Source organism: Notothenia rossii, assembly GCF_949606895.1.
Source record: "Notothenia rossii genome assembly, chromosome: 7".
Taxonomy (NCBI): Eukaryota; Metazoa; Chordata; class Actinopteri; order Perciformes; family Nototheniidae; genus Notothenia; species Notothenia rossii.
This window is the reverse complement of record NC_136905.1, coordinates 17,954,200-17,963,937: the sequence shown is the minus strand read 5'-3', so window position 1 is coordinate 17,963,937 and position 9,738 is coordinate 17,954,200. Positions and strand designations below refer to the sequence as shown.

General features: G+C 37.4%; 2 long non-coding RNA genes across 2 annotated transcripts; both read left to right on the top strand.

Moving 5' to 3' along the window:
* Positions 1-709: 709 nt before the first annotated feature.
* On the top strand, positions 710-2,077 carry LOC307045963. Its single transcript, XR_013810033.1, has 3 exons — positions 710-867; positions 1,513-1,652; positions 1,753-2,077. It is a non-coding gene; the product is annotated as an uncharacterized lncRNA (long non-coding RNA).
* A 4,194-nt stretch (positions 2,078-6,271) lies between these two features.
* LOC307046811 lies at positions 6,272-7,636 on the top strand. Its single transcript, XR_013810242.1, has 3 exons — positions 6,272-6,430; positions 7,069-7,208; positions 7,309-7,636. It is a non-coding gene; the product is annotated as an uncharacterized lncRNA (long non-coding RNA).
* The last annotated feature ends 2,102 nt before the right edge of the window (positions 7,637-9,738 follow it).

Sequence of the window (9,738 nt, the reverse complement as noted above, 5' to 3'; positions counted from 1 at the left end):
AAAACAACGTTTATAAAGTGTGTCACATACAAACAGAAAAATAACCAACGCAATAACAAAAAGGAAAGTTCACTGCAGCCAAGATATTGAAACATAAATGAATGAAATCAATGAATACAAGCAGAAAACGTAAAGTAAACATCTTAATAATAGAAATGTCATTAAAATACATTTTTGAAAGTGTTTCAAAAGAGTACACTGAGGTAATAGCATTTGTGTCCCTATTCAGACTTGGTGTAATTATGAATATTATGTAAGGTAATCAACACCTCTGTTAAATCAATTGTGAGCCATAGTTAGTATGTAGTCTACAAGTTTGTTGGAAACACAGTGGCCTATTCTAATGCTGCTAGTTTCTGGTTTGTTTAGGATTATAAACCATGCTGGTTATTTAGGTATTTCATCTATTTCATTACTCATTGTTACATCGAGTTTGGAGAATATGTATCCTACCTCTTTGTGTAATTGCCCTTTTCTCCTCTTAATAAGATCATTGTTAGTCTTTTAAAATGACTCATCTAGTTTTCACCTTAGAAGCTCTCTCAAAGGCTGGTACTCTATAAATAACCTTTACCTGCAGGTTCGCAGCTTAACTGCAAGAGCACATTTTTTTATACAACATCCTCTTTTTGAGAGTTCTCTTATAGGTTTGTCACAACTCTTTAAACCAGGAAGCTTTATGAATACACCCTCTGACATTGTGTAAGCTTTTCCGGAGAGAAGAAATAATGAAAAAAGAAAAAACCAGGGCGTGGGTACTTGAAAAGTGGGTGTGTCAGCCTCTCTATATAAACCAAGGTGTCCGTGTTCCCTTCACAAATCCTACTCTTCCATTCTCTCTACCTACTCAGACTTTCATTGAATTTGGTAAGTGAACATTTTTCTTTAAGTCCATTTAGACATGAATCATTAACCATTGTGCATTTGAATTGTCTAAATAGTTTATATCTAAAATGTAGCATTATGTTTTATTAGTGCTTTGTATAGGATTTAAGTGTCAATGCATAGAAAGATTATAGCAATTCTCAGATTTACATATTATAGTGACATTCATCAAATTGTGGGAATTCTATCCATTTGAAAATGCAAAGTTGTTTGAAAAGTCATGCAGAAGGTAGGAGAAACTGAGATGAATTGAAGGAGGAACAACAAGTAAAGGGAGTTTAGAAATCAGACTAGATGTGTTTGGTTGCCTTGAATTGTTTTTGGAAAGATGCAGAATTGCCTACCACACCAAATCACTAATGAGCTTTTCTCTTGCCCCACCCAAACATGACTTTATCATGTCTGTTGTTCAAAACCAAGGGTACATTTAGTAATTACCCCTTAAAGAAAAGATGAGAAGGCAACATATGAGCAAGACTTTATCGCACCGTTTTAAAATAATCAGTAATGTTCACAAGACAAATGATGGTTGGGCAGTAAGAATCTTGATCCTAGCACGCTCCAAGAATCCATTTATAAATAAATAAACACTGAACTACACAGTCAACAGTACTTTTTTCATTTCAGCAAACATGGGCATGATTGAAGCACAACTGAAAGCATTGAAGAGCACCTTCGATAAGTATGCTGGAAAAGACGAAGACAAAGGTTCAATGAGCAAGGCAGAACTTGCTGATTTGCTCCGCGAGGAGTTTCCTGGAATGGCCGTAAGTAAAAAGATGAAGCACTATTGTAATATAGATCTGTGTATGCCTCTGTTTATGTTTTAAAATCTAATACAAACTTCTGTGGACTTCCTCTCTTTAGACGGACAAAAAACAGTTGGACCAATTCTTCACCGGCCTGGATGGGGACAAGGATGGAACAGTTTCTTTCCCAGAGTTTGTCCAGTTTGCAGCAACCTTACTGTTGATGATGAGCCAAATGTAATTTGGGAACATTGCCTCAGAATTCTTTGCCTTAAGGTTATCTCTATACAATCTAGAAAGTGCATGTCATTATAATGTGTTCTGAAGAAACAACGATAAATCATTGATGGGTTCTTATGTTAGCTCAAAGAACCTGAAAGGTGCTGTAAATCATTGATTGACAGATGATAACTAACACAAATAAATGTTGTCACATTTTATAATTGTTTGTGTGTGTTATTAACCCAAAGAGATATGGTGAGAACTGTTACAGCCAGCCCTCTCTTTAAAATGCATTTTAAAATATTATTTAGAGCATACTCTGAAAAGCCATAGAACATGTTAAATAATATCTCTTGGCTCCTAATTAAGAGATCTATCCTAGAAGTGCTGTTCAGATAAATACAAAATTACACAGTGCAGCTCACAAAACAAAAAATAAATAGTAAGAATACCAAATAAACAAGAATACAAATATCCGCCATATAGTACAAAATATGTACATTTTAAAAAGCAAAAATCTGCAAAGTGCAGAACGCTAAGAGAAGAGGTGGGTTTTAAGACTTAAGATTGAAAAACGGACAGTGTAGAAGTCTAATGTGGAGGGGCAGAGCGTTCCACAGTTTAAGAGCTGCAGCGGCGAAAGCACGGTCTTTGAGCTTTAGCTTGGTTCTGGCCTGGGTACATTCAGGAGCAGGTGATCAGCTGACCTGAGAGGGCGTGTACGGGCGTATTTCAGAATATTATATGTTATGATTATATGTATTAATGATTACCACAGCTGGTAAAGGTGGAACTATGTTTAATTACTTTATTTACTGCTGGGTAGCTTGTTTACTTTATCCAGGTGTAACTAAATTCTCATTTAAGGGATCATATAGAATATATATATTATCATTAATCTGAATCTGCAAAGTAACTAAGGTTATCAAATAAATGTAGTGAAGTGTAAAAGTACGATATTTACCTCTGAATTGTAGTGGGGTAGAACTTCTTCAAAAAATTGTTTAAATTCAAAGATTCAAAGGCTTTATTGTCATACAGTATGCACAGTACAGTGTAGATATATGGCAATGGAAAACCTTAGTCCCAAGCTCCTCCAACTATGCAACATGATATAGGACAGCACATTTTTTTTATTAAATACAAAGTATAGTGCAATAAGAAACAGAGTACAACACATATTACAGATTTTGTAGCAGGACCAATTTGCAAGTAATGCAGATGTCAGAAAAATAATACAATAAGAAAAATGATGCAGAGAATGTTAAGTTATGTTACTGTTTTGCTTCTTTCATAAAAACAATTAGAACAATCAATGCATATATCAACTAAAATAGACTAGAATATAAAGAGAGATTCCTGAGTTAGTCGTTTTATAAACTCTTTAGCCTTGCTGTGAAAAACCTTGACAGATACCAGGCATGCAGGTACCTATCAATACCTGTCAGCGCCTTTACATGTAGTCCTTTACTTTGTACTGGGATGCACCCTGCGAGGCCAAATGTGCTAGTTTGAACAGCGAAGGATATTATTCTGAAACTTAAATTCGATATTGGCCCTGAAGAAAAAAACAATGTTTATAAAGTGTGTCACATACAAACAGAAAAATAACCAACGCAATAACAAAAAGGAAAGTTCACTGCAGCCAAGATATTGAAACAAATGAATGAAATCAATGAATACAACCAGAAAACGTAAAGTAAACATGTTAATAATAGAAATGTTATTAAAATAAATTTTTGAAAAAGTTTCAAAAGAGTACACTGAGGTAATAGCATTTGTGTCCCTATTCAGACTTGGTGTAATTATGAATATTATGTAAGGTTATGTAACACCTCTGTTCAATAAATTGTGAGTCATAGTTAGTATGTAGCTGGTTGTTGGAAACAGTGGCCTATTCTAATGCTGCTAGTTGCTGGTTTGTTTAGGATTATAAACCATGCTGGTTATTTTTGGTATTTCATCTATTTCATTACTCATCGTTACATAGAGTTTGGAGAATATATATCCTACCTCTTTTTGTAATCGCCTTTTTCTCCTCTTAATAAGGTCATTGTTAGTATTTTAAAATGACTCATCTAGTTTTCACCTTAGAAGCTCTCTCAAAGGCTGGTACTCTATAAATAACCTTTACCTGCAGGTTCTCAGCTTAACTGCAAGAGCACATTTTTTTATACAACATCCTCTTTTTCAGAGTTCTCTTATATGTTTGTCACAACTCTTTAAACCAGGAAGCTTTATGAATACACCCTCTGACATTGTGTAAGCTTTTCCGGAGAGAAGAAATAACGAAAAAAGAAAAACCATGGCGTGGGTGCTTGAAAAGTGGGTGTGTCAACCTGTTACTTCCCTTTAGTTTAGGAGGGAACGTAACAAACCACAAAAACAACCGGGCGAGAGAAAAAGGAGAAGAAACTGACTGCTGAAGCCACAAAGTGATGCTTTAATTACTAAGAAAAGAGGCTCACCAGCCAATTTGCAAAACAAACTTAAAGTAACTAAGAACAACTTCCTTCTAAAAGAAAGTGACTAAATTAAACAATTCACAAAAACACAGGCCTCACGCAGAGACAGAGACCTGCTGCACACATGCAGCCAGAGGAGAAGGAGAGAGGCCACTGCAGCCTTCCTCAGGTCCTTTAAGGAGGCCCTGATTGGGGATTGGGAACACCTGGGGGAGAGGCTGCACCTGGAGACAATCAGGGAGAGAGAGAGACCCACACAAAAGCACCAACTGCAGCACGTAACAGCCCCCCCCCCCTCCATAAAACACACGTTATACTGCTCACAAGCAGCTGATATTGGAGCAACACATGGAATACCCACATCACTCACTGAACACAGATCCACATCGCTCTGAGCCAGGTCCACACCCACCGCTTCAGAGACGGGAACACCCACACCCACAGCACTGTCACAGACGGACGAAGAACTTAACTGCAACTCACCACTCTGTCGCATTGCAACTGGGTGCCGGCCTTTTGGTTTTTCCATAAACCGCTTGGAAGCTGCCACCTGCTTCTTCCAAGCTACACACTCTGCCACTAGATGACCAGGGTCAAGACAAAAGAAAAAATCTATTTTCCTTGGGTCCTGGAAGAGAAACAGAATGAGAATGTGTGGCACGCATACGAGCTTTCCGGAAAGAAACACAATGGGGATTGCTCTGAGCCAAAACACCACTGTGCATTAACACAAGCTCATCCGCCATAGTGGCAGCCTGCTGCAAGGAGGTTATTTTGTGTTCATTTAAATGAACAGTATGTTCTGGGACACAGTTTTTAAAACTCCTCCAGCAACATGAGATCACAAACTGAAGTTAAATCGTCAGCCTTTGATGCCTTACGCCATCCGTTGAATAGCTTGCTCTTCTCCATTGCAAAGTTTACAAAAGTTTGGCCATGTGTTTTCTTTAGCCCACGAAAACACTGTCTATAAGCCTCAGGCACAAGCTCATACACTTTGAGAATAGCGCATTTAACTTTTTCGTATACCATCTTCAACAGGAAGAGAAGAGCAAACTATCTGAGCCTTACCGACTAACTTGCACTAACAGTATGGCCACACATCTTTCGGCCATTGCAAAGCAGCAGCAATGCGCTCATACAAAACAAAGTATGAGTCAACTTCAGACTCACGAAATACTGGAACCAGCTGGATGTTGTTACCAACATCAAAAGGAGCATCAGAACCTGACAATGGTTGTGTACCCGAAGAGGATCCCACTGAACCTGTCTGCAGCTCTAGCTGACGCACCCTGAAAGCTGTGTCTGCATCCAACTTTCTGATCTCCAGCTCCCTCCTGAGCTGAAAATCTCGCTCACGGTCCTCCTCTCACTGTAGATAAGCTAACCTCACTTTCAACCTGGCATCTAATTTAGAACCAGTATGAGAGGACTCACCCAACTCAATGGAGGCCATATTGAACAAACAAAATAATTTTCAACACTCACACTACTGCACTAGTCTACCACCATAGACTTACAGCTTACTTGCAACTACTCAGCCCCCATTTGTTACGCTCCCTCCTAAACTAGGGGTACAAAGGAAAGTAACAAAAAAAACATAACCGGGCGAGAGAAAGAGAGGAAACTGACTGCTGAAGCTACAAAGTGATGCTTTAATTAATAAAAAAAGAAAAGAGGCTCACCAGCCAATTTGCAAAACAAACTTAAAGTAACTAAGAACAACTTCCTTCTAAAAGAAAGTGACTACATTAAACAATACACAAAAAGGTAAACTGGAGCACATCTCCTAACAATTCACTAAAACACAGGCCTCACACAGAGACAGAGACATGCTCCACACATGCAGCCAGAGGAGAAGGAGAAAGGCCACTGCAGCCTTCCTCAGGTCCTTTAAGGCCCTGATTGGGGATTGGGAGCACCTGGGGGAGTGGCTGCACCTGGAGACAATCAGGGAGAGAGAGAGAGAGAGACACACAAAAAGCACACACACACAAGCACCAACTGGGCACGTAACACAACCTCTCTCTATAAACCAAGGTGTCCGTGATCTCTTCACAAATCCTACTCTTCCATTCTCTCTACCTACTCAAGCTTTCATTGAATTTGGTAAGTGAACATTTTTCTTAAAGTCCATTTAGACATGAATCATTAACCCTTTGCATTTGAATTGTCTAAATAGTTGATATCTAAAATATAGCATTATGTTTTATTAGTGCTATGTATAGGATTTAAATGTCAATGCATAGAAAGATTATAGCAATTCTCTGATTTACATATTATAGTTACATTCATCAAATTGTGGGAATTCTGTCAATTTGAAAATGCAAAGTTGTTTGAAAAGTCATGCGAAAGGTAAGAGAAACTGAGATGAATTGAAGGAGGAACAACAAGTAAAGGGAGTTTGGAAATCAGACTAGATGTGTTTGGTTGCCTTGAATTGTTTTTGGAAAGATGCAGAATTGCCTACCACACCAAATCAATAATGAGCTTTTCTCTTGCCCCACCCAAACATGACTTTATCATGTCTGTTGTTCAAAACCAAGGGTACATTTAGTAATTACCCCTTTAAGAAAAGATGAGAAGGCAACATGAGCAAGACTTTATCGCACCGTTTTAAAATAATCAGTAATGTTCACAAGACAAATGATGGTTGGGCAGTAAGAATCTTGATCCTAGCACGCTCCAAGAATCCATTTATAAATAAACACTCAACTACACAGTCAACAGTACTTTTTTCATTTCAGCAAACATGGCCATACTTGAAGAACAACTGAAAGCATTGAAGAGCACCTTCGATAAGTATGCTGGAAAAGACGCAGACAAAGGTTCAATGAGCAAGGCAGAGCTTGCTGATTTGCTCCGCGAGGAGTTTCCTGGAATGGCCGTAAGTAAAAAGATGAAGCACTATTGTAATATAGATCTGTGTATGCCTCTCTTTATGTTTTAAAATCTAATACAAACTTCTGTGGACTTCATCTCTTTAGGGGGACAAAAAACAGTTAGACGCATTCTTCGCTGGCCTGGATGGGGACAAGGATGGAAAAGTTTCTTTCCCAGAGTTTGTCCAGTTTGCAGCAACCTTGCTGTTGATGCTGATGAGCCAAATGTAGTTTGGGAACATTGCCTCAGAATTCTTTGCCTTAAGGTCATCTCTATAAAATCTAGAAATGACATGTCATTATAATGTGTTCTGAAGAAACAACGATAAATCATTGATGGGTTCTTATGTTAGCTTAAAGAACCTGAAAGGTGCTGTAAATCATTGATTGACAGATGTTAACTAACAAAAATAAATGTTGTCACATTTTATAATTGTGTGTGTTATTAAACCAAAGAGATATTATGAGAACTCCTACAGCCAGCCCTCTCTTTAAAATGCATGTAAAAATATAATTTAGAGCATACTCTGAAAAGCCATAGAACATGTTAAAATAATATCTCTTGGCTCCTAATTAAGAGATCTATCCTAAAAGTACTGTACAAATAAATAAAAAATTACACAGTGCAGCTCACGAAACAAAAAATAAATAAAGGTACAGGAAGAACACCAAATAAACAGAATACAAATAACAGCCATATAGTAAAAAATATATACACTTTTTTTTTTTTTTTTAAAAGCAACAATCTGCAAAGTGCAGAACGCTAAGAGAAGAGGTGGGTTTTAAGACTTAAGATTGAAAAACGGACAGTGTAGAAGTCTAATGTGGAGGGGCAGAGCGTTCCACAGTTTAAGAGCTGCAGCGGCACAAGCACGGTCTTTGAGCTTTAGGTTGGTTCTGGCCTGGGTAGATTTAGAAGCAGGTGACCTGAGTGGGCGTGTACGGGCGTATTTCAGAATATTAAATGTTATGATTATAATTATTGATGTATTAATGATTACCACAGCTGGTAAAGGTGGAACTATGTTTAATTACTGTATTTACTGTATTTACTGCTGGGTAGCTTGTGTACTTTATCCAGTTCAAACACAATTCTCATTTAAGTGATTACATAGAATATATGTATTATCAATCCGAATCTGCAAAGTAACTAAAGTTATCAAATAAATGTAGTGAAGTGTAAAAGTACGATATTTATGCTGTATATAAGTATTTTAAGTATATTTCGACGCTAGTACTTTTACTTGTATTCCTACTGTGTGGTATTTATACTTTTACTTTAGCACAAGATCTGAGTACTTCTTACCCCTCTGCATATAATAGAGACAAGTTCTGAATGAGCCAATGTTATTATTAACCAAGACTGCAAGCAATGTTTTCCAACTTGTGGATTACGATTCCCCATGGGGCCCCAAGAAAAAGTCTCAGGGATAGAAAAATAAGAAACACAAATATTCAACCCTATTTCTGTGTTGCGTTTTTTAAATGTATTGTGACATATTACATAGTCGACCTATTCAGATATGTAAGAGTTTTTTAACCAATAGATGTTTACAAATTCACAAGTCATGCCCATATACTGTAGGCCGCGACCTGATATAATGGGTCACGAGTAGATCATTTCTCCCTGTTAGGCCATAGGTTTGGGACCCCTCGCATTTTAACTGCCGAATGATAATGAATGAACTGGAAGCAATTCAACTATGCAACGCTTTTTCCAGTGGTCAAGAGAAAGGTAATTTATTATTATGACCATCAAATAATTGATTCATGTCATCTTTCAAATGAATGGCAAACTTTTCTTTTCACGACCAACTTCTGAGTTGTATAAAACTGCTGTTTTATATTTTCATATGTGATAGTAAACTGTCTGGTATCTGGGTTTTTCAATTGTTGTTTGGAGAAAACACTCGATTTTATGATGTCATAGTCTGTAATGTGGGCAACTTCCCTGAGGTCCCAGATGCCCAGAAGGTTGGTTAATTGGTCAATTCATAAAATATAATGGCTTTCATTTAAAAAGCTTTGGTGAATGTGAAAAGCTAACACAGGTGCTGCATTGTTCCATTACCTTGAGACCATGTCTAGAGGCTTTATGTCCAAACTAGTTTTGCTGAAGTGGAATATACTTTAAAAGTAAGGCAAGGCAAGTTTATTTATATAGCGCCTTTCAACACAAGGCAATTCAAAGTACTTTACAAAAACATGAAAGACATTAAGAAAATGGCATTTAAAATCAGTCATTATAAAGAAAAGATAATAAAATGAACATTAAAAGAAAAAATACATGGATAAAAGTTACAGTGCATTTCAAGATGTGAATAGTTCAATTAAAAGCAGCGGCAAAAAGAAAAGTCTTTAGTCTGGATTTAAAAGTAGTCAGAGTTGCAGCGGACCTGCAGGTTTCTGGGAGTTTGTTCCAGATATTTGGAGCATAATAACTAAACGCTGCTTCTCCTGTTTTAGTTCTCACTCTGGGGACAGAAAGCTGACCAGTCCCTGAAGACCTGAGAGATCTGGATGGTTCATAATTTT